The following is a 26,262-nucleotide window of genomic DNA, read 5'->3' on the forward strand; positions in this document are numbered from 1 at the left end:
TAAAACTTTTCTGGCAATGGGCGTGTGTGGCGATCGCTTTGTGTGTGTGTGTGTGAGGGGATATGGAGTGTGGGTTCAATGAAAATGATGTAGCGGGTGATGGGTAGAGTCGGTGGTTGGCTGGCTATTAGCTGGAAGTATGCAGCGCAACAGTACGCACTTGTACGCACGCACGCATTCAGCATTTGCCAAATTTTTCGCATTTTTGCGCCTAAATGCACACCAAAACAAAATTCTGTGTGCAGCATGCGTACGAACTAATTTCACTCCCTTTCGGGCTCACGCCTTTTTGCATGTGTCGCGCGCTAAAAGTAATACAATAATTTGTTCATTGTTGCGCATGTTCTCTGGACACATGTTGTGCTGCATGGTTTCTTGTTTATTCGTGTTGTTGGCATTGTTGCTGCTGTCAAAATATTGTAAGCATGCTTTTAGGCGCGTTCCATTGTTATAATTATTTGTGTTGTTATTTTTGTTGTTGGTCGTGTACTGTTCACAATGTTGTTTGCTTGTTGCATGCGTTAAACATTGCTGCTATTTTGTGAGTTTTCCTCCAGGGCCAAGCGGGAGTGAGCGGCAGCGAGGGAATGGCAAGCAGACAAGGCTCGTAGACAATCATTTATTTATACTCGTACATGCAGAGGACAAATAAAATGCTGTCACAAAATTAGCCACAATATTCATGCGTATCGGAATGATTACATGAGCGACGATGTTCTGAATATACATTTGTACATCTAACATACATATATGTATGTGGTGTATTAGGTCACACATACACAAAGTATTTATAAAACTATTTTGCCTTTGATGCTTGTTTTGGTAGAGGGGATAATTGTAGGCATCCTATCTTCTATTTGGTAACTTAAAATGATTGGTATTCCGGTTTTCTAAGGGCATTTGATTGCGCTTTAATGTCATTTCAACTTCAACTAGTCGATACTCTTGCTCTGTTATAGTCGATGATTACTGAAACTCTTTAGATCCTCATTAAAGCCTTATTAGAATATGAGAAAGAAAACAAAAATATGTTTTGCTGTTGTTTTACTGGATGATAAGGAGACACTTTGCTGCATTTTGATTTTAGAAGAAACGGCCCAAACGTGAAAGTTATATTGTTTTTTAAATTTATACTTCAGAATACCTTAAAAACCGGAATTAAGAATCAAGAAGAGCGCCACAAACGTTTTTGAATAAAACAATGAAATTATTTATTCCTGTGAAAGTAAATTCGACGCCATTATGTATGGAGCTCGATTTAATTTGCATGGCCACCGCAGACACGCTTGCAGAAGTCCAGACGGTGAACACAATTTCCGACGGTTTTCAGGCATATGTCGGCAGATACTTCTACAATTTCGAGTTTGATATACGTACGAAGTTCATCAATCGTCGTTGGCTTATTGGCATAGACCATAGACTTTACGTAGCCCCACAGGAAATAGTCTAACGGCGTCAAATCTCATGGCCGAGGCGACCAATTGACTGGGCCATTTCGCGAGACAACACGTTCACCAAACTTGGTTTTCAATAAACCGATTGCGGCATTCGCTGTGGCTTGTGGCCTTTTGGAACCAAGTTCATATTATCCATTGAACGGTAGCTATTCCCATTCTCAGTAAACAGCCGGTCTTGATCATCACGGAAGAAGTACGGCCCAATGACGACGCCGGCCTATAAATCGCACCAAACCGTAATTTTTTCGCTTTTTTAGCTTATTGACGAGCCATTCAGCCAGAAATGAGCCTCATCGCTGAAGAAGAGTTTTCGGTTAACATTCGAATCATTTTCAAGTTGTTGCTTAACCTAATTCACGAACATACGACAATTCTGGTGCTCAAGCAGCTTCAGTTCTTGCGTCAATTTAATCTTGAAAGGATGTAGGCCAAGATTTTTTCGCAAAATTCGCCACAACGACGTCACAGAGATGCCCAACGCTTGAGAATGACATGAGAGACACTGATTCTCGTCAATACGGGCACTTCTTTGCCTCACTGGCACGGAAACATCTTGTACTGTGCCTGGGGATTCAAATTTTTCCACTAGACGCTCAATTGTTGATCAGACAGGACGATTATGACGTCCATAACGTGAACGTAGCGCTCTTAAAGTTGAGTCAACTGACTCCGAATTTCGGTAGTTAATTTTAATAATTTCTACTGTTGGATCGTATATCTTTCCATGATGAAATGGCAATCCTCACTGAAGAGAAATGTCAAAAGAGCTGAAAAATATGGCATCGTTTGACGTTCTTATGGTCTATTTTGCTAGCGACTCTATTGAAAACCCCATTACCATAGGATTATCTTGTATTTTTATTTTTGCTGAGGTATTTTGAATATCAATTCTGACACGAACTTAAATATGTTTATAATAGCTAGACTTGATATTATAAACGCGCTTGGTAGAAATTTGGTGTTGGAAACTCCTCTTAAAATATTCAATAAAAAAATTACATTGTTCGTGGATTTAAAATTATAAAGAATATAAGCCAGAGAAGGCCACACTGAGACACTAATAACAGTTGGGTTGAGCTTAAATACATTACAGACCAAAATTCTGACTAATATCTTCACCTCTACTGGACAATATGTGGTCATTTGGGCGAGTTTATGGGGTACTGTTGGCATCGCTAGTTATTTGGTATAGGGATCAGGGTTAGAAATGGGGTAACCAATTAGCAGAAGAAATCGTTCTCAGATAATGAAACAAATTGAACAGAGCTCTAGACTTCTCCTTTTTAATTGCATTCAATTTTTGAAAATTGATTTGTAGTTACTGAAGAATGTTTGAGTAAGCTAAGATTATAGATAATACACTACTACAAAAAATTCATTGACTACACTATGACGCACCAGATGTGCTTCCGAAGCTTCAAGATAAGCTAACATTTGTAAAAAAAGCATATGAACGTGTTCAGAGAAATAGAGAACAGAAGAACGATATTTGGAAGTTAAAATAATTAATTAAAATTCTAACAACGATTATTAATAAACACCAGAGCAAACTGTACAAAATCATTTCGAGAGAACAGTTTGGAAAGAGAGCATTTTTTCCTGTGCAATTACAGATAATAGGGTCTAAAGATGGTGATCCTTCTCCACGAATTTATATACAGAAATCGATATTTAACATTTTGTAGAAAGAAGAAGCTACTTTCAAGCAGATTCGAACAAACTAATGAAAATAAAGACGAATTTTTTGAAGAATTGAAATGAGGAGCTTTTATATTTCGCCAATGAAATATTATTTACTTGTCCTATTAGACAAGCGACCAAGGTTTCGGCATTTAATTAAGAAGAAAGGCAGGCAGGCAGATGTTCACAGTCGAGAAAGACAACATGGAATAAAATTTAATTTATGAAATATACTCGTAAAATAGGTCCATTGAGCAGCTTTTAGATTTTAAAAAGGAGTAACTGTTGATCCTTGTAAACTCGGCTATAACTAGGTAAACAGTGTCTAGACCAGTAGAGAAGATTTATTGATCTTAACGTGCTACGAATTTGATACCTTGGTCTGGAGAAATTTGTATCACAGTTAAGACACACTTTGGGATTGCTTTTCTTAACTTGAAAACCTTTTAGCTGTAGAATGAGAGTGTCTCTTGAGCACCTCCTACCACTGGAATGCGCATCAACTTTCGGTTTTAACGTTTCCTCCTTATCGCTTGAAATCGCAAATATAAGTAAAGTAAATAAAACTGACATACTTAGACATCAAGGTCTTTAAATATATACTAAACATCGAGATAGTATATTTGTATGTTTGCATAGCAAATATAATAAAATATTAAATTTCAATGTGCTCGTTATTACAGCGAACTTCACTTGATTATCTGCAGAAAAGACATGGAGAGTGAAGTGAGTGTCTTTAAGGACGTGTCAAAACGTAAGCAGATATCAAATTGCTGCAGCATTTTCGGCAGTTTGCTACAATTCGTTTCTTCTTTTTTGTTGTGCCGAGGAAGTGCAAATAAATATTGAATTATTGATGTATATCATTTGAAGTACTGTGTATTTTAGTTGTTAGGGGTGGGGGCGACACGTGTCGTTGTTATGGCCGGAAGGTGTGGAATATGAAAGAGAGACGAAAATGCATTTAAATATTTATATTTTTGAAGACGTGTGGGAATATTTATTTAATTGAATGAAATGTAAGATGGCAACAAAGAAGAGTTTTTTTAATGGAATTTTATGCAAGCATGTCTAAATAATTTGGAATGTTTTCTAAATAAATTCAATGGAAAAAAATTAATACAAAATATAAATAAAATTAATTCGTCTGCTGAATTCTTCTATTGTTTGCTTTACAGTGAACAACTTAAGGTTTCTCACATAGAAAGGAGCTCTCACAATGATGCGCAGAACTTCATTTTGAAAAGCTTGAATTACTTTTAAATTTTAATTCGCTGCACTGCCGCAGAATTGCATGCCATAGTACAGATCAGTCTTATTTTACCTTTTACATTAGCAACTTATTCATCAGACTGAGGCGAGATCTTGGAATAAGGAGCCAGCATATCTGCACCAACTGTCATCTTAGCCGAGTTCTTTTCATTTTTAGGTGATCTCCTCAAGTGCCGCTCTTATCAATTGTAAATGTTAAGTCTAGCAATTATGAATAAGACATATCATCTGATCAAATTTGACTCGGACTGATTCATTTTAACTATTCGCGCTTAATAACAAAATTTCCGAAACGAAACGTAAAATGTTTCAAAAAAGTTTTAGCGAATTTGTTTTATCACGAACACAAGCTTTTGAGTGGCACAAAGCATTCAGTGGAAGTTGCGAATTCATACAAAACTTGACACTTACGAGTTTGTTCATCTACTTCTGTTAATGACCATAGCATCGAAACAGATAAAAAAAAAAAAACAGTCACAAAAAATCATCGTGTTGGGAACAGAGGAATAACAGATGATCTCAACAGCCCTTATGGATCAACCCGACACATTTTGGTTAATGTTTTGGGTATGATGCTAGACTCATACTAAAAGACCTGAATCTTTTGCAAAACCGACTTTGAGTAGAGGTCGCCAAAGAGATGGTTGAAAACATAGATGGGGGCGCTAATTTCATAAAATTATTGATGACGGGACGTGCGTTTATCGATACGACGGCGAAACTAATCATGAATTTAGCGAATGGATATCCAAAAATGAGCCGAAACAGAAGAAAAATAAAATTCACTGAGGACGTTGAGGGCATTGAGGGCCATTCAGCCGAGGCTTAAAATAAGTTTCTATGCATTTGGGATGGCCTTCAGCGCATTCAGTGAATTTTAGGTGTTTCGGTTGTATAATATTATAATAATAGTTGAGATGTTCATGGTGAGACTATTTTGAAGGCGCTAACAAATATTTGTATAGAATTACGTAAAAAAAGTCCGGTTCAAATATGCATATGTAATATTGGGATTATATTGATAATACGATCTTTAGCAGTCTCCAAGGAAAATTGAATCGAACCGCCAGAGGATATTCTTTAACAAAAGACCACAAAAGCTTCTTGAACACGAATAAACGAGATGGTTTCTTATTTTGAGCTGAAACATAGTGAACGCCCGGATCTTTTAGTGAATTTAACATTTTTTTTTCGCGATAAATCTGGAAGGGGTATAAAAAACATTGTTATATTGCTGAAAATGTGGAGCAGATGAACTAATCAGGGCAGGCACCACCCAACAATTAGACTCGGACAAATGAAATTTATATGCCTTTGCCTGATTGTAGACATTTGATCGACAAACATGTTATGGTACAGCTGAATCTCGGTCTCGGAGTCAAGCAGTCAAACATGTTTTGAATATAATATGGGCCGCACATGTCACTATTAAAATTCAAAAGAAAGGGCATAAGAACTCTAGTAAAAGTGCTAAGAAGACACTGTCCAATTGTACACATGCTAACGGGCTGGGAACACCATACAAAGACTACTAAACAAGCTATCAGAAAGTAGCATAGAAGAAGAAGAGGAGATGATTTATAATTGTCTTACAGGAGATGCTGTATGATCTTCTATAAGCTTGCAAAGTTTTTCTCAGGAAAAGAATGGCAGCAATCGGTGGTGGGTTTATTGATGCTGTTTCAGAGGAAGTAATAAAGTGAAGGAGTTTTAGTATCGAAGGATACACAGTGGATAATGGCCTTTTCGCGTCTTTAGAAAACATGAGCAAAAGAATATGTACTTTTATTTACTACAATAGTTAATCTTAGATTCTTTGTCACTATAATTTATTCTTCAAAGGTTAGATAGAACACAATCTTTAGCAAAAACTGCCACTAGGCAGCTCACCATGTTTTATATAAGAACTGAGGGTGGATTTTAACTGATATTTCCCACTATTGGTGTGCGAAGAGCTTTCAAAATGTAAAGCCTATTCCTTATCGATGTACAACCCCAGTACCCTACCTTAATTGCTTACCGATATGTGAGATTTCATTTACTTTCCCACAATTCGTTTCTATGGGCGTGGCAATGGTGCAATTACACTCCCTCCAATGTGGAACGAACATTGCAACTCACCTTTTTCATATAGTAACAAAGAAGTTTCATAAGTAACAAAGAAAAAACTCAAATCAAACCAATTACCCCTAAGCATATGCAACGATTTTGACACACATCTTGTAACAACGCACATACACACACACAAAAGAAAAACATTTCAGCGCAGCTTGTAAGCGAAAATAAATATTCGAGTGTTTATCTTGAAGAGTGGTTGAGATTTTTGACACGCAGCAAAAAGATTTGCAAAAAAACACAACTGCCGAGCGCCTAAAGCCATAAACGTAACGCAAAACAATTTTTTTCGTACACATAAGCTTACAACAACAACTCTATATATGCACATATATCTATATATGTACAGCTGTGCGTATGTATTCGCATACAAATTATTACATTTGCGCGGCAAACGCTTGAAAATAGCATATTTTGCACACTTTCGCCGCCCGCAACCGCGTTTTAGGCTGTTTACCGAACTGCATTAGCATTTTTCACGGCACACATGTTTGTAGGTGTGTGTGTGTGCGTCTACCTTTGTGACTATAGAAACAATATTTGCCGCGCGTTAAATGGCTCACCTTTTTCCTAAAACGGCGTAACGGTAAATTGGTTTATGCCTGAGCAACTGTATGTCGTTTTTTGGCTTTTACTTTGCCGCCTTTTAGGCGCGCAAATAGTTAGTTTGTTATTTTTGACGCTATCGCTAGTGGCATTTTTACACCGCAACTATAATAGAATACTACTTGCAAATGCTGAACAGGTGCGCCAACAAATAACCGCGGGCGCTTGCACTCACTTTGTTCGCTTTTGTGAGTGTGCTTGGACGCGACTGTGTGTGCGTGTGCGGAAGGGAGCGTAGTAAACACCCCACAAATTGCATAACCCACGTCTATTGGCGCGGTACGCGTATGTGGCTGTGTGCATAGACGTGTTTCTAGAGGAATTGTGTTTCGATATTAGTGCGCAGGATTAGTGTGTGTCAAAACTCGCGACGTGCGTAACGCATTCTTTCGTTACAACAAAGTAAGTGGGTGTTAAGAAAAGGTGTTAGTTGAAGTGTTGTGTGGTTAAAGCGGATGGTAATTTAAATATAAAAAAGAATAAAATGCCAAAAAAAATTGTTTTGGCTATTTTTAGTTTAGCTCCTCTTCTTCTTCCGAGCTAACAACAGCGTGCCAATCGTGTCTTATTTTCGCTATTTGGCGTCATTTCAATATACCAAGTGCAGCCAGGACATGAAGATCAACTGAAGATCAACATATCAATAAAATAAAGAATTTGGTGCTTGAGAAGTGACGACTAACAGTCAAAAATCTGACTCGCATGATTGGAATATCGGAAGGTTCAGTGAAAACTATTAGTTTGCCAAATATCTCCCTTCCGCCTTTTTGCTTTTTATTCAATATTTTATAAAAAGTGTTACAGTGATCGGATCTAGTTCAGATATGCGCCGTTTCGTTCGATAATATGTTTCCATCTAGACGGCTACTTCATAATACCCCCATCGTAGAAGCCCCCCTCCTTTTTAGCGAAGAACTGGGACAGCCACTTTTCACAAGCCTCGTTTGAGTTCAACTTTGAACCATTAAGAGCTTTCGCCATGGACAGAAACAGGTGGTAATTACTTGGCGCTATGTCCGCCCTATATAGTGGATGCGATAAAACCTCCCAGCCGAGCCCCTGAAGCTTCTGACGAGTCCTCAACGAACTGTATGGTCTGCCGTTGTCCTGGTGGAACTCTATACCCTACCTGTTGGCCAATTCTGGACGCTTCTAGTCGATTGCTTGCTTCAAGCGGTCCAGTGGTTCGCAGTAGATGGTGGAATTAAGCGTCTGATCACATGGGAGCAGCTCATATTAGATGATTCCCTTCCAATCCCACCAAACACACAGCAAAACCTTCCTAGCCGTCAATCTCGGCTTGGCCACTGTTTTTGACGATGCACCGGTCTTCGACCACGACCGTTTTTGCTTGATATCGTCCTATGTGATCCATTTTTCGTCGTTAGTCACCATCCGCTTCAAAAATGGGTCGAGTTAGTTCCATTTCAGCAGCATATCGCAGGCGTTGATTCAGTCCAGAAGGTTTTTTTTTGCGTCAAATCATACGGCACCCAAACATCAATCTTTTTTGTGTATCCAGCCTTCTGCAGATGGTTTAAAATGATTTTATGACTAAATCCCATCTTCTGGGCGATGTCACGAGATGCCATATGCCGGTCTAACTCGATGTTTGATGTAGAAGAAACTCACCCATTGGCAGCCAAAATTCTTCGCCGGGAAATGTACATACATATGTAGACGATGTCTTAGCTGGAACACATGACCTAACCACTGAAAATTTGGCACGCGATTAACTGATTTCTGCTCTGAAACCCCCGAGATCCGCTCTGCGAAAATAGACCCCGCAGCAAGAAAATCACCCACACATTCTGAAAGAACTTCCACAGGATGATCTATTAGAAACCCTCAACCTTTCTGAACCCGAAAACACGAAAACAATGGTCCTTCGATGGATCTCAAAAATGAACCATTTTTTATTTTTGCATAAACTTCTCTAAAACATTACTTTCCGACTACAAAGATGTTATGAGAAGTATTATTACTGGCTGCAAGTCTTGGATTTATGCTAACGACCCGGAAACAGAAGATCAATCGTCCGAATATCGTGGCAAAGGTGAGCCGAAGCCGACAAACCATGTCAAAGCAGGTCAAAAATTCAAGGCTATGTATGTTGACAGTTTTCTTCGATTATCGAGGTGTGGAGCACTCCGAATGTTATGCGTCGTTTGCGCGAAGCTATTCATGAAAAGGGGCCGGAATTATGGGCCGACAACTCTTGGTTTTGGCACCACGATAATGCACCGTTGCATATTACGTTGATTCTTCATGAGTTTTTCGCCAAATTTTCAAGCAATCTCGTGTCGCAAACACTGGATTCGTCTGATTTATCTCCGTGAACAACATTGGGAAACCCATATATTGTCTATACGACGATCTGGAGTCTGATAAAGAAAATCAAAGCCCGATGGAGCTACCTGGGTCCAAAATTACAAAAGACCTATGCAATACGGTAGATCCGAAGTACGCAGAATTCTTATTGGCACTCCAAAGAAGAGACTGTAGGAACGTGATCGGAATACTAACTGGTCTTTGTCTGGTATCGAAACACGCCCGCAAAGTGTGGCTGACAGGTCGAGAAGACTGCAGGTAATGTCTAGATCCAGGCACCAGGGAAACAATAGAGCATCTCTTGAACACATTTCCCGCATTGGCAAGACTATGTTGTAAGCTTCTTGGGTCCCCACATATGATACACTGGAGGAGTTATCGGTTGAGTAGTTCTCGAGAAATCTTGGCAGCCGACTGCAGAAACACAGTTTCGCTTTGGCGCAAGTGTATTAGGGCCAAGTGAGATTACTTTTAGGGGGACGACATAGATTTTGAAGACTAAATTAAGAACTGTAAATTATAAACAAAGTTTTAATATTTTTTGTTCATAGTAGGACATTAGTTTAGCTTTATAGAATAATATCTTTTAAGTTGTTGAAATATAGTTTAGAAAAGATGAGTAAAAATCCAATAAATGTAGGCACACATGGCACGAAACAGATATACAGGAGAAAAATAATATAAAACAACCAACTGTCTTCAACATTTCCCATTTGACGAAGGGTGGGCGCGACAAAGCGAATGTGTGCATGGCGATAATAGCAATTGGATTGAGCGAAAAATAGCAGGTTTGCCAACAAAAGGACAATAGCATAGACAAATGTGTATGGCATAAGTATAGAGTATATAAAATAATACCTTTAAGTGAGTGCAGGTGTAAGTGAGGCAAAAGACTACTGTTGCGCGCACACACACATACAAATGCAATACGCAGGCACACACATTACAAACGCATGGCAGCGGGATAAACTACTTAAATGTCGCTTTTATTGCAATTTGCTGTAGAGACTGCATTGACTTTTTAACCCATATGTGGCTGAATGTTGCACGCTACACATACGTAGACACATGTGCTTACATATAAAATACTAACTCACTACGCTGACATTTCCTTGTTACTTTATTTCTGCTTTATCAACACACAAAATGTATTTTTAGTTGAGTGGGTAGAAAACGGTGTGAAAATGTCGCATGGAGTGCTTATACGCCACCCACTCTCACTTAAACTTGTAGAGTGCTATTATTACTCGCACTATGCTGCGGGGTGTCTTTACAAAGCTTGCAATAAAATGTACCAGCTCACTTACATGCCACACACACACACACACGCATACATACATATTTATTGCACACAGACACATGCTCACATGTGCCGTTGTAATTTCCAGGCAGTATTAGGATAATTGTTCGCTCTTATTTTAGATAAAAGATAATCAAATCATGCAGACAAAGGCGAAGACAAAGCAGATGTGTTTTTTCCATTGTATGTGGCATGTATGTTTGCATGTATGTGTGTTAATTTGTGTAAATGGACAAAGCACTAAATGTAAAACACAACAAGAAGAAAGAAAAAAGGTTAACTTCGGTTGTAATATATATAGTATACCCTACACATACAAAAATGTTTGCAGACAAAAACTTGACTTTCATCGTTCAGTTTATATGACAGCTATATGATATAGTAAACGGTTCTTAAAAAAAATTATGAGCGATTGTAGTGTTGGATTGAAGAATGATTTGTAGTAAATTTCGTGAAGCTATCCCGTTAAATGAAAAAGTTTTCTATACGAGAACTTGATTTTCATCATTCAGTTTGTATGGCAGCTATACGCTACAGTGATCCGATTTTGAAAATTTCTTCAGATGTTATAGCGTTGCCTTAGAAATTAGTATGTGCCAATTTAAGTGAAGATATCTTCTCAAACAAAAAAGTTTTTCATACAAAAACTTGATTTCGAGCGTTCAGTTTGTACGGCAGCTATATGCTATAGTAAACGGATCCTAAAATTATTCTTAGAGATTATAGCATTGCTTCGGAGAATGATCTGTGGCAAATTTCGTGAAGTTACCTCGTCAAATAAAAAAGTTGTCCATACAAGAACTTCATTTCGAGCGTACAGTTTGTATGGCAGCTATATGCTATAGTCATCCGATCTTAAGCATTTTTTCAGAGATTATAGCATTTCTTCGGGGAATGATCTGTGGCAAATTCCGCGAAGTTACCTCGTCAAATAAAAAAGTTTTCCATACAAAAACTTGATATCGAGCGTTCAGTTTGTACGGCAGCTATATGCTACAGTAAACGGATCCTAAAATTTTTACAGAGTGTACAGCGTTGCTTCGAATAATGATCTTTGCGAAGACTCGTGAAGAAATTTTGTCAAATAAAAAAGTTTTTCATACAAAAACTTGATTTTCATCGTTCAGTTTGTAAGATAGGCAGACGGTTACGGCAAAACCGACTCAATTCCTCACGCTAACAATTCATATTTGTATATATATATGTACCTCTATTTTATAGGGTCTCCGACATTTTTCTACTGGTGTTACAACTTATTCTACCCTGTTGAGGGTATAAAGAAACAATCTTTACAGGCAGCAGGTGTGGGTGCGTTTCACACACAGGTGCTATTTATAGCACACGACTTACTTGTATATATTATATGTATGTGTCTGTGCACTTGTCTGCTGGTTTTTGCACAATTTACAGAGCATTTTATGCAAGTACACACATGTACACCTACAAACATGTAGACTCATACACTAAATGCTCATAAGGTAGCTGGTTAAGCACTGAAGCGCATAGCTCACAGCTGGTGTGAGCAAATTACATGAAAGCCAAAGTAAAAACAAAAACGAAATGTATAGGTACATAGTACCTACATACATAAATATATATGAAAGATATATATGTATATATATATATATATATATATATATATAGACTTACATATGTGTTAAACTTGGCACTCACAAACGCATGTGCTTTTATTTATTTCGCATGAAACAGATGCAACAGCTCAAGCGTAGCGGCAAGCGCACTTGTGATAACAAAATCAAGCATACTTTTAGGCGTGGACAAATGTTCATAAAATATATATGTGTGCAAGTTGGACTCTTTGTATGCTTGCAAATATTTCTAAAATAATGAAGGTAGTTAAGTGGTGTTCACTTTGTAATTATTTCTGTTCATTTCATTGAAGAAGGAAAAGCATACTTTAAAGAGATATTAGTTTTATTATAAATCAGTAAATATCATTAATATTTGTATTCATAGAAAAAAATGCTCAAAAAACACTCTAAAGACAAGCCATAATGTAGCTTAAATTACAAAGCTTTTTTAGTAGAGATCAAAGTGTGGACTTTATCAAGAAACCAGACGAAATTGGAGAGCTTTTGTTAAATAGCTAATATTGTTATGATTTGATAGACTCGAGGGAGATGTCATCTTTCTAACACTTGCCTGACAATTTTCAAGCACCATATTCTTCACTTTTTATGATTTTCATCAGTTGAAAAGTTAGAAGTTCGTCCGGAACGAGGCACGTCTTCAACGATCTCTCGACCGTCTTTAAAGACTTTGTACCACTCGTAGGCTTGTGGTTTTGATAAAACTGAATCACCTTAAGTCCTTTTCAAAATTCGCAACGATTCCAGACCTGAAATTTGGTTATAAATACAAAAGTTGATACAAAGTGGTCAACAAGTCGCACACATATTTGGGATAGTATTTAAGGACAGTCCTACCTAATTAGCAAAACACATTTACCCTGGGAATTTAATCACTTTTGTCTTGCCTTTTTTCACAATTTTTTTAATCATATTATTATTATTAGTATTAAAAATGAAAAAGAAAATACAAATTTAAAAAGAAAATTTTCCTCGGAATTATAAGAGTTCTTTTTAAAAGTATCATCAAACAATTTTCGCTAGCCATACGTTGCTCTTATATAACATAATCTAAAATAAATTGCAAGAAATTAGCTAATATTGAAAATGCCTTCATATCAAAGTGCCTAAATGCAAGGAAAGTAACTTGTTGGCAACTGCAACCAACTTCAAGTGTACACTCATGAAATATTAGCTATCCATATTTCGCTTGCTTTAGCTCGTGTGCTCTCCTAACGAATTAATCAAAACACATAAGTTCATTTAAGTACTCTTCATGGCGTTTATGCGCCTAGAAGTATGCACTTAAAACCCTACGCACTGCGTAAATTCAAGCGGCGCTTGTGGTAAATAAAAATTATATATTTCATTAATTTTTATGTTAACATAAAGTTATTACGATTTGGCAGCGGGAAAGCAACGCCAACGTTTTTTGAGGGTTGAGCGCTGGGCGCGGTGCCACAGCAATGAATTTGCTTATTTTTTTATATCCTATACAGGGTATGTTTAGGCAAATAATCCAACGCTTACAATTTTTTTTTATTTGACAAGTTATCTTCATGAAATTCGGCACATACTATTTTCGAAGGCAACGCTATAATTTCTGAAGAAAATTTCTAGATCGGATCATTATAACATATAGCTGTCGTACAAACCGAATGACCAAAATTAAGTCCTTGTATGGAAAATTTTTTTGTTTGATAAGATATCTTCACGAAATTAGGCACATAGTATTTTCGAAGGCAACGCTACAATTTCTGAAGAAAATTTGCAGATCGGATCGTTGTAACATATAGCTGCCATACAAACTGAACGACCAAAATTAAGTTCTTGTTAGGAAAACTTTTTTATTTGATAAGTTATCTTTACGAAATTCGGCACATACTAAGACAACGCTATAGCATCTAAAAAAATCCATAAGATCGGACCACTATAGCTTATAGCTGTCATACAAACCGAACGACCAAAATGAAGTCCTTGTATGGAAAACTTTTTTATTTGACAAGTTATCTTTACGAAATTCGGCAAATACTATTTTCAAAGTCAACGCTATAACATCTGAAGAAAATTTCCAAATCGAACCACTATAACATACAGCTGCCATATAAATTGATTTATCAAAATCAAATGCTTGTATGAAAAACTTTTTTATTGGACAAGGTATCCTCACGAAATTCGGCACATACTATTTTCTAAGGCAACGCTACAACATATAAAAAAATCCTTAAGATCGGAACACTATAACATATAGCTGCCATACAAACTGAACAATCGAAATCAAGTTTCTGTAAGAAAACTTTAACCAGTGAAGGGTATTATAGCTTCGGCAGCCGTTTAACGGTTTTTCTTATTTTTTGTTTTGTTTTCCTTTTCTGTTTTTTAAATTTTTTACTGTTTTTCTTTATATTGCCTTGACTGCTAAGCGGTGGTGGTGTGCCGCCAACATGTCATTATTTTAAATTAATGGATGGCATCATGATTGAGTTGATGACATATAGGTAAATGCAGATGTGGCATGCATTTGTATATGTATTATATTTGTAATATGATATGTGTGTGCATTTGTAATATGTTGTGTGTGGGTAACTTGTATGTGTAACATGGTATATGTATGTCTATAAAATATAGCTTTTTCTTTCAAAAGCAGACTTTTTATTTTTTATCGTCGTCAGTTTCATTAAGCTTTCTGTTGCTTTTCATAAACATATTCGGCTTACTTTTTAATATTCTTAAGCATTTTGATAACTTTTTTTTTGTAAATCACATCATTAACTCAACAAGCCGCTGCAGCTATAGCCGCTTAGCGCAATTTATGTGCGCTTATGAGTTCCTTAAACGCTCGTAATACTTTAACGAATGCGTCTAAGGTACAAAAGAGCGACTACAATGCTTGCTACAACACATACTGATACATATACATACATGTGTTATGTTTCCTTGAATATCCTTGAATATGGTCCGCCTACCTGATACTACAAATATATACACATACGCGTGCTCTGGGTCACACTTAAATGTCATTATGATTATTACTTTTTATATGCCTCTCTGCCAACATAAATTGATTTTGCTTTACTAAAAATGTTTTATATTTTCATTCATTCAATAACTCGTATAATTTGCAGCGCGCCATACACGCCACATTGCTAACGGATTTCATTGCACATTGCCGTTACCTTGCTTTGTTTCTAGCGCGCTGCTGCTGCTTGAGGAATTACCCATGTGGTCATTATTATTTTTATATCCGCTTTAAAGAAGGCAGCAACAGCCAGGCACACATAAGTATATATAATCATATATCCTCCACATATACATTACTGTCATGCCCAGGCAATTCCTTTGTGCCTTTCCGTTATACTGCCTACTTCACACACACATATATATTTTTTTATGACTGATTTAAAAAGTCATTCGCTCTCGTTTAGCTCCAGTTGAATCATATGATACGCGCATATAGTCATAACTTCGTTATATGTTTGCCTTCTGGGCATTGGCCAAGGAAAACATAAATTTAGTGTCAGCTTTTCACACGCGCCCACCTGCTTCTACACACAAACACACATACCTGTATCAACACACATACCTCCATCTACACACACACAAACCCATACAGGATTCTGTGTCTGCCCTCATACCTAGCTCATTGCCTCCATTTCTTCATTTCATTGCTCGCACCCTAACGTTCGGTTCATACTTTTTTTACTTTCGGTTATTTCTTTCCGATGATTGCTTTTGTGCTTTCGATTTAATCTGTTTACATTCATAAAAGCTATATGAAATTTAATTTTGTATTGTCAATGAGATCTTGTTATTGCGAATTTCCTTCTTTTTTTACGGGTTTGTTTTGCTTTCTTTGCGTAATATAACCCATCATCAAGTTCAGCGCTTAATATGCCACCCCTCACCTTTAGTGCGTTATTAAGTGCTGGTGTGCTGGTGAGTGAAATTGAAATAACTTTATTTCGAATTGACGATTATTGGTTTCTCGATGGGCGTACTTTGGTCAAGTGGATTCTAAAATAACTTAATTTGAGTTTTTTTTTGTTTTAGTTTTAAGACAAAAACTCTCCCATAAAGTAATACGCAGACCAGCGTGGGTGAGAAATGAGATGGGAGAAGGTTCGGTTTGGGGATTTAAGTTCCGCACTCCGGCTTTTAATGCTTTCTCCTCCTGGTACTATAAAAACTTAAAAAAAATCTTTCTGAATATCACTTTAACTGAAAATATATATTATATAAATAAATACAAGCACATACATATACATATATGCATATTTATTTCAAAGGACACCAAGAGAGCGCTTTGTTTCATATGAAATTCTGAAGAGTTATGGCATATGAATTATGTCTACAAAGGTAGCTCATTAACACGAAACGACCAAAGCAAACAGTGCGCTAATTGTCGTCTAATGTCAAAGTCAACTTGTAATAGAGCGCTAGCGGAATGCACGGCGGACAATTAGCAGTCACCAACTTAGGCTACTTGTATACATAGGTTATTATATAATGAGTTCAAACCAGTATACTAAACACATTATTTTGGCGTTTAAAACGAAAATGATATGAACCTGATCTTTATGTACTTAACTTTAAACTAATTAGGCAATATCGAATACTTTTTTCAATTTTTGACAGATTTGGAAAAGTCCTAAGAAGACCGTTTTCGAGTCAAATTCTGTTCAGCGATGAGGACCACTTTTGGCTCAATGAATATGCAAACAAACAAATTTGCCGCATTTGAGTCGAAGACCAACCTGAAGGGGGTCTAGAGCTGCCATTTCATCCAAAAAAAAAACCGGTGGAATCATCAGTCCATATCCATCACGCCAGTAAAAACGTAACCGTCAATGGCGACAGCTATCGCGCCATGATATCCGACGATTAGATGCCTGAAGTTGAAGCTCGTGATCTCAGCGACAATTGGTTTCAATAAGACGGCGCAACTTCCCACACATTGGATCAATGAATTGACTATTCAGGCCTTGAAGCAAGACATCACGCTATCATTCGCAAGTTACCAGTCGAAACGGTCGAACTAGTCATCGAAAATCGGACTCAGCGGATAGACCATTGGAGACGTAGCTACGGCCAACATTTGAAAGAGATAGTCTTCAAAAAATAGATGCCAAATAATGTTCCTTCGAGTGATAATAAACACTCTCCATCAATTTTGACATTTCTGTGCTTTTTGTCTAAAAAGGTAGGGAACATCGAAATGGAGCACCCTTTATTATTAGAAGTGAGAGCTATAAATTGTAAATATTTTACTTAAACTGGTTATTAAAATTTAATTTTTAATTTTGTATACTTTCAGGCGCATAACCCGCTAATAACACTCACTCCTTAATTGCCCACCGACTTCTCTAAGGAATTTTTCAACCACCCACTAACCGCGTTGCAATCCATCTTCACCAGTCACACACGTCATCTATATTATTATTATATTGTACAAGATTATTATCCGTTGTCGACTCTAAAGCCAGCGCATTGTCAAGGAAATCACTAGTTTGCTGCCTATCAAGTCAAAAAGAAATTTAAAGCCTCACACTGGTATGCCATTACAACCCTCTTTCTACTACTGTTCGCTCTCTTTCTGGAATATTAACTGTTGATTGCATGTGTATTTGTCATTGTTTGCAAAATTTGTGTTTTCTTTTTCCCTTGCTATATTGACTCGACTTGTTACCGTATGTCATTGGCGATGACTGATGGTTGCGGTTGCACTCGGTGCTGAGTCATAGGGTCTCGTTGTTTTTATTGTTATTGATACTATATGGGAGTAATATGCTTTCATAAATGTTGTGAGTGTGGGTGTGGTTGAAAGCCCATTTACGAAGGTGCTTGGCAAAATGGCGGTTTTGCATATTTTATGAGAATTTAAATTGATAGGGAGACGCGATTATGAATATATACGAGTATGTGTGTGCATTTAACTGTGGGTGTAGAAAAATATATTTTTGCGTTAAGTAATTATTTGAATTGGTTTGTTAGAATTTAGTTTTTTTTGCAACTTTTTTTTTTAAATATACCGAAAATTTTGTAAATTTTATTCTTCATTATTAAAAAAAAAAACATATATACATATAAATATACGCATTCCCATACGGAAAACAAGAACAAACAAGTTCAAAAACACAAATCTTGAAAAAAACATATGTATAGCAAATGTACTTTCTAACTTCGGAAAAATTCAAACTTGGAAAATACAAATTTTAGAAAGCCTAAATTCGAACTTAGAATGTAAATATTTCAAAAAGCTAAAACTCGAAAATAAATATATCAAAAAACTAAAAGTCGAACTTTGAAAGTTAATATTTCTGACTTCGAAAAAATTCGAACTTCAAAAATTAATATTTCAAAAATCCTAATTTCGAGCTTCGAAAGTAAATATTTCAAAAACCCTGAATTCGAACTTCGAAAGTAACTATTTCAAGAAGCCTAAATTCGAACCTAAAAATTAAATGTTTTAATAAGCCTAAATCCTATCTTCGAAAGCTAATATTTTAAAAAGCCTAAATTTGAACTTCGGAAGTTTATGTTTCCTACTTCGAAAAATTTTCACGACACACAAGCGATTTGAAACTCGACTTTAATCTTAAATTAACTAACTGAACTTGTTTCATCATTCCTTCTGAATGGCATCTACGAATCAAAATGCATGCCTAGCTCCGAACAGTAGATAAGAGTCCGTCTCGGCATAACGGAGTAAACTAACAAACGCATACAAATAATGGAATGAATCTAGCTTAAGCTTAAGCACCTTAAATTTCAAAAAGTTCGACAAACTGCACCTGGAAAAAGTCGGAACCTTGACAAATCATAATTTTTTAGAGGGAGGATCACCTGAAAGAATGAACAATATCACCATCTTTGAGGCTTCTTCGTTTAGTGGATTATCAGAAGGAGTCGTTTTAAGTGCTAGGTGCCTTTTGAACTACACCGTGAGATTAAAATCGGATACAAAATTAAGCTAATACCATTCTAAAAAATTTTCACGGATATGATCAGAAATTCTTCAGCAAACGTATACGGATATTTGGGGTATCCAGTAAGAGAAAGAAGTTGTTGGCGATCAGGGCTTCCCTTTTCAACCAACTTGACAAAATATTTATATTTAATATGATTCGATTTTGAGCTTCACAAAAAAAATCGCAAATCGGATAAAATTCGATCAGTTTCTGAAACGAATTATCAAAAGGAGATCACACCGGCAAACGGTGAAGATTGAGGAAACCAAACTCAGCTAGCATCTTTCAAGGAGATGCTGGAGAAGGCCTGTGAAGTCCGACTGAACAACTACCGGAGGATACAAAAAGTGGTTGTCTACACAGATAGCTGAGCAGTACTGATAACCTTGTTGTCTCTAAAGATCAACTCTAGCTTAGTAAACAAAGCGAGAAAGGCTTTGAGTTCACTAGCAGGTCATTTCTACATGTTCATTTTTTGGGTTCTCAGGAACATTTTCGGCAACGAAAGAGCAGAGGAATTGGCTAAGTCAGGAGCCTCTCTAGACGAATCCAAGGCGTAGACAATACAGCGTTCACTAGGAAATATTAAGAAAGAGCTCAATACGCAATTCGAACAAATATCCGAAAATGCACGGAAATCTATAACCAATTGATGGCGGAACAGTTAAGACCAAACTACGGATTTATTACATGGGTCTAGGAAAAATCTATATATCACAAAGGAGCATTAAACATTTGGATAGCACGTGTTGGGGTAAGCCCTATAACAGCACTTGCTGCAAATTCGAAGGAGAGTAGGGAAACGATTATACACTTGTCTGTGAGTGCCCAGCTCTATCACAGTTCAGACATCGAACTTTTGGAAACCACCAGTTTCCAAATTTTGAACGTCCATCTTCAAAAAGCATAACGGAGATATGTAGTTTCATTGAGGGAGCCAAATGATTTGAACACAACAATGGAATGTGATATCAATAGTTAAATCCAACGACAGTGTTTTAAACGGCGCTTCTAGCTATAATCGGGTCTGAAGGGGCAGCAATCTTACCTACCTTCTATGGCATTAGCTAAAAAACAGTCTTGTTTTATAAATCTGTTTACATGCATTTTTAACTTTTTATTATTTAATCATTATACAAAACATGGAAACATAAATTAATAAATTTCATTTTGGTTCACCTCCAACAGCTCGCGCATAATAGAAATAGAAATCCACCAGGTAATGTTTGCAGAAATAATAAGCGTCTAATTAAAACAGAAACCTCAAAAACATGCAACCAAAACTCAACTCCACGAACAGAAGACTAACAAAGTCTGGAGTGAATAAACGAACGAACTGAATTAAAAAATAGTGGAGGCAAATGAATATGTATATATGTATGTATATAACGCTGTGCGTGCATAAAATTCATTTGTTCTCGCGCAATTACCGACTTTTAAAGGCAAAACTTTTTATCTGAATTGTTTTTTCAATTTATTAACTTTTATGCGGGCACACAGCGTTGCCAAACTATCGCTGATTATACAGCACACTTGTAGCTGGAAACAATAACTACACCCAAGGCACCACACACATACATACAAAAGCTTATAAAAGTCATCATTTATTCCTTCATTTGCTTCTCATTCATATAATCACTTGAAATGTTTGTTGACTGACACATGACCAGTCAAACTTTTGCCATCAACCAACCCGCGCTTGCCACCTTTTCGTTGCAAGCCCTGAAGCAGTCGCTGGTTTTTTTTGCAAAAACCAGAAAAACCGAAGAGCAACCAACGATAAAGGTGCGCAATTTGCGGTGTAATTAAAATCAACACTGTGGCAAGGTGTATGCACACATACATACACACATATGTATATACTTTAAATATACTAAAAATCGTATATGAGAATTTATCAGCAACGTAGTCAACGCTGTTGAAATGTGATATTAGTGGAGTCTTCCGCACGAAGCACACTTACGGAGCTGTCGTACGAGCGCTTGAGTCAACTTTGACCGACACAAAATCGCTATGAAAATCACTCGAATGTCAATAAAGAGTGTTAGTTGAAGTCAATTGCTCTTTCAACTCTGGCTCGCACTTCTTATTTGATCTTCTTCGCACATAATGAGTAAAGTTTTGGCGCGGAGAAGTTGAAATGTGCGAGATTTGAATAGCGCTTTTGGAGGTTAGAGTGGAATATATGTACAATAAAGGAGTGATATTAGCACCAGCAGGCTTCAAATCATGCGCAAAAAACTGCTGCTCTTTAAATATTTATTTAGTAAAGAGATCTAAAGATGTGGAAATATTCGCATAAGAACAACAAAATACTTCGGGTATTGCAAAATTCTCTCGCAAATGATGAAAGCAATTCATTAATAAATTCAAATTAAATGGAAATTATAAATTTATACTTCATTAAGCCTAATTTACTTTAAGAAAAAAGTTAATTTCGGCGGCACCGAAGACATAATACAATTTATAGATGTATTTTCTAAGCTCAAAGGGGTATCGAAAGTTTTTTAATTTGATTCTGATCGGTTAAATTATATTGCAACTATATGCTAAATATGCTAAAATAGTCCATCCCTAACAATATTAACGGAGATTGTGCACTTGACAATACATTAAGCCAAATTTCGGGAAGATATCTTATTGTGATCCGATATCGGCAGTTCCGACAAGTCACCCGCTTCATGGCGAGAAAAGGACGCGTGTAAAATTTCAGATGGATATCTCAAGAACTGAAAAACCAGTTCGCGCATATGTATACCGGACAGTTGGTCCTCAGATATATCAAGATGTAGTCTAATGATTCTCTCGACGAACAAAGACTAAATGCGACAAGTTATTCATCATCCTCGTCCTGCTATATGGTGCATGGAATGGACGATGACAACTTCTGATAAGTCTGCGTTAGGAGTTTTCGAGAGAACGCGAGATACGGATTACTAAAGACGGGTGCTCCAAATGGAAGTACTTTTTTCAACAGCCTTTTTCTAACACATCACGTGTGAAAATTCAAGTTATGTAGAGAATGTGTGTCGCAACCTTTCGCTCTCTATTTAAAATTGATGCCGGTAAGAACGTAACCGCAATAGCGACCGTTATCGCGCCATGAAAGCTGATAATTTCACCTTTTGGGGCGGTCGATTGGCCACCAAGATCGTGTGACATTGCACAGTTGGACTTTTCGCTGTGGGGATATGTAAAATCTAAAATCTATGCGGACAATCCCGCTGCGATTCAGGCCTTTGAGCAAAACATCACGTGTGTCATTCGCCAGTTACCAGTCGAAATGTTCAAACGATTCTTCGAAAATTGGATTCAACGGATGAATCATCTGAGACGTCGCGGCCAACATTTGAAAGAGATGATTTTCAAAAAATAAATGCTGAAGAATTTTCTTTCGAGCGATAATAAATATTTCCCATTAAATTTAAAATTTTGAAGTATTTTCTTTCAAAAAGTATTGAACCTCCAAATGGATCACCTTTTATTACAAAATAATGAATTTCTTTTTATTGGACTTAACATATTTCTTTAGTCTCACCTTGAAGCCCGTTGATCGAGCGTTTAGCCACACTTGCTGTTAATTCGATGATTGAAAATTTAGATGACGAGTTCTTACGGTATTAAATCAGTTCACTGAAACAGAAAAACAAATAATTAAAATCAGTATTCAATTATATAGAGAATTTATAATAGAAAATTAATTAAGAGATTCTCGACAATACTAGAAAGTAAATATAAGATGTTCAATAGTATTTTGAGAAATACCATAAATGGCACATTCTTAACAGCGATGTGAAAATTAACACCACACTAGCACATAACATCGGACTCAGACTCACAACACTGATACGCAACTTTTACCACGCTCATATGGTCATATACCACTTACAATGCTCAGTATACACTACTCACTGGAGTAGGACTCATCAAAAAGTACACCAACCATAATCACACCACTTGATTCCTCACGCAAAATGGAATAAACGGACAGATGGTGGATTTCTCATACATTCAATAACAACAGCGATTGGTCAGACGTTTTTGCGATCATATCACGTTCCGAGGGACTGGAATATCTACCTCGTTTACAAAATTGTAAAACTCTGCTTTTTTAAATCTGTACATATAAACTCGTTTTGGTTTTTATTTTTTGAATAAGTATGAAGGTGAAGGCGTGCTACTACAATTAAGATATTTATAAGCTGTTCCTCATAATACTATAAAAAGTAAATAGGTCAGTTTCTACAACTGTAATACAAAATTAACTACTAATTCACAATAACGACTTGAGAAATTGTTTACAAGAACAAAAAGCAGCTGCAGAGAGTTAGGCAAACAAACTATCAAAATTTTTCCAACAGAAGCCAACAAATGAATCAATATTACATAACATTTAACCTTCAGGGATTTGTCTTACATACACGCACTGCTTAAATAAATTTTCATTGCAATAGATAAAACTGATTATTAACGTAAGTATTACCCACTTTAGGGATTTACGAAAGTCTAATGTATTTTTAAGTAGCCTGTCATACCGACAATAGAATAGTAATAATAGAAAGTGAGCTATAATTCCTCATCAATTTACTTAGACCCCGCGATTTATTTACATATCCTTTCACAAAACATATAAATAATAATTATAATGATAGGAAAAATACTAACCAAAATAATGATGAAAATATTACGAACTTGTGTACTTTATAAGGCTGACATAGTAATTTGTGGGCTAACAGATATTAGAAATAAGTTTCAGTACTGCCCACTTTTATCATATTTTGTGTCGCGAGAACACCTACGTTTGACCATCCTTATAAATAATTAATAATATTACAGAAGTCACCTGCCCTCCAAATTACCAAATCATCAGTTAGTAACCTAATTACAGTAACTGTAATAAGTGTATGACACGAGCCTGTCGACTGCTCTTCGACATATTATGTGGGCTATAATAAAATCTAGACAGACATAAAAATTAAGATTTTCCTGCACAGATTACTTAATCACCCACATTATTTAGCCGTAGACATGTGGGCGTTGAAAATTAATCATACTTAAGTGAAAGGAACAAACCGTTTCATGGGTACATAGTTTAGTAGCCGTAAGGTTGTTTTGGGTTCAAGTAAGTAAAATAAATAATAATTATATGTATTCATTTGAGACAGTATAATGATGGGAACCCGCAAATGTGAGTATATAACCGGTTGGTAACCATATCTTTAAAGTTAACGCAGGAGTTCAAAAGGACATGTAGTAACAGTAACTGTCCGTTGAGATAGGGTTTTTATTCTATAACTAAAAATTATCATAAAATTTGACCTGGATCGCAACGCTTAGTGAAATTTCACATACACTTGTTATAGATCTCGGCTGGTGTGATCTTCATTGCTTTCAGCCAGTTTTGTCTTTTTTGCTTTTGACTTTGTAAAGGTCATTCGCTAGATTGTTTGATAGTTTCGGCAACATATTCATAAACCTAGGCCTTCAACTTCTTTATTGGCGTAGAACCGCTTAAACCTAGACCTTGCCACCAGTAATAATGTGTTAGATGAATGTAGCGTTCTCAGTTGTCAAGCACCTCTTTTTCTGGCTCGATGTCGTTTTAGCAAAGATTCAGACCTCTTGGTAAGAATCTAGCGTAGACACGCTCCATCCAAAACATTAACCAAAATGTGTTGGGACCCTCTGCTACCCCACTGATGCTAACACGACGATTTTCAAATACAGTTTGTTATGATGTTATCATCAGAGGTGAATGGACACTCACATGAGACAAGTTTTGGATTGCTTAGCGATCTTCACTGAATGCTTTGTGTCACTAAAGTACTTCTGTTTGTGATAAAGCAAACTCCTCAAAACACTTTTGCAACATTTTCAACAATTTAGTAGTCCTAATTCCATTGGAAACATAAAACTTCTAGTTAACCCAGTTGTTATATTTTTTCATGGTAAAAATCACCAAACAAACTTTTTTCGTCCAAACAAAAAGCTGCTAAAGGCACCAATTGACATATGGAGATCGAAGTTCACAAGAACATAAAAGTTATTCAAATCTAGGAAAGATTTGTATCGTTTCGGCTGTTCAATTAATTTTTAAGATTTTACCACCTTTTTTGTTTTACCTATGCTATATAAAGCAATTACTTTAAAATAGTTTATCGAATATGTACAGTACAAGCTTTGATAGCGCTTGAAAAACGAAGAGAAAGAAGAAAATCTAATTATTTTGAACAAAGAATCAAAGATCTCCTGGTTGAATATAAAGTGAGCGCTTTTGAAACACCTCCATAGGACCTGTTTACGGATTTCTGCGTACAACTTTATCGGGTTATGTTAGTTATGGTATGAAGTATGGACTGTTTTGCTTTCGTAGATATTAGCTTGGTTTGAAAACAGAAATAATATTTACATATGTAATATTTACTCCAGAGACCCAAATTTTGAGCGTATTTTTGGCAAATAACTTTTTGGCCCTTTCACAGGTCGATGTTTCCTAAACATTATTTCAAATACAAGAGAATTTACTCATACGAAAAATTTGAAAATTTGTTTCAATAACCAAGGAGTCTGAGTCGTTCGATATCAAACGAGGCTTCAGATATAGCGACTGCCTATCGTGCGACTTCTTCAATGTAATCCTAGAGAAAATAATTCGAGGTGCAGATCTGAATAGAGAAGGTACAATCTTCGATAAGAACTTCAACTGCTGGCGTGTAACGATCATACTGATATCATTGCCTCAAGCGGAGCACTTGGGTCTGGTGTGCACGAGAACAAGATAAAATATCTCGTCATCAAACAAACAGAACTTCGAAGTCGTAGATAACATCGTCTATCTTGGAACCAGCATTTACAAACACACAACAACTCTTGCCAAAAGATTATACTTCGGATTGAGTGGCCAATTGAAAAGTAAAGTCCTTTCTCGATCAAGAAAGTCTAAA

At 36.5% G+C, this 26,262-nt stretch overlaps 1 protein-coding gene across 8 annotated transcripts in view; it reads right to left on the minus strand.

The window, feature by feature from the left end:
* LOC105229710 (tyrosine-protein phosphatase Lar) overlaps positions 1-26,262 on the minus strand; it is a 907,083-nt gene that overhangs the window by 623,903 nt on the left and 256,918 nt on the right. For all 8 annotated transcript variants that reach the window (XM_049458860.1, XM_049458872.1, XM_049458887.1 and 5 more), the window contains one exon: positions 22,857-22,951. The gene's annotated coding sequence lies outside the window, so the exon portion shown is untranslated. The remainder of the gene's footprint in view (positions 1-22,856; positions 22,952-26,262) is intronic.

The sequence above is a fragment of the Bactrocera dorsalis genome, chromosome 1 (genome assembly GCF_023373825.1).
Source record: "Bactrocera dorsalis isolate Fly_Bdor chromosome 1, ASM2337382v1, whole genome shotgun sequence".
Lineage (NCBI taxonomy): Eukaryota > Metazoa > Arthropoda > Insecta > Diptera > Tephritidae > Bactrocera > Bactrocera dorsalis.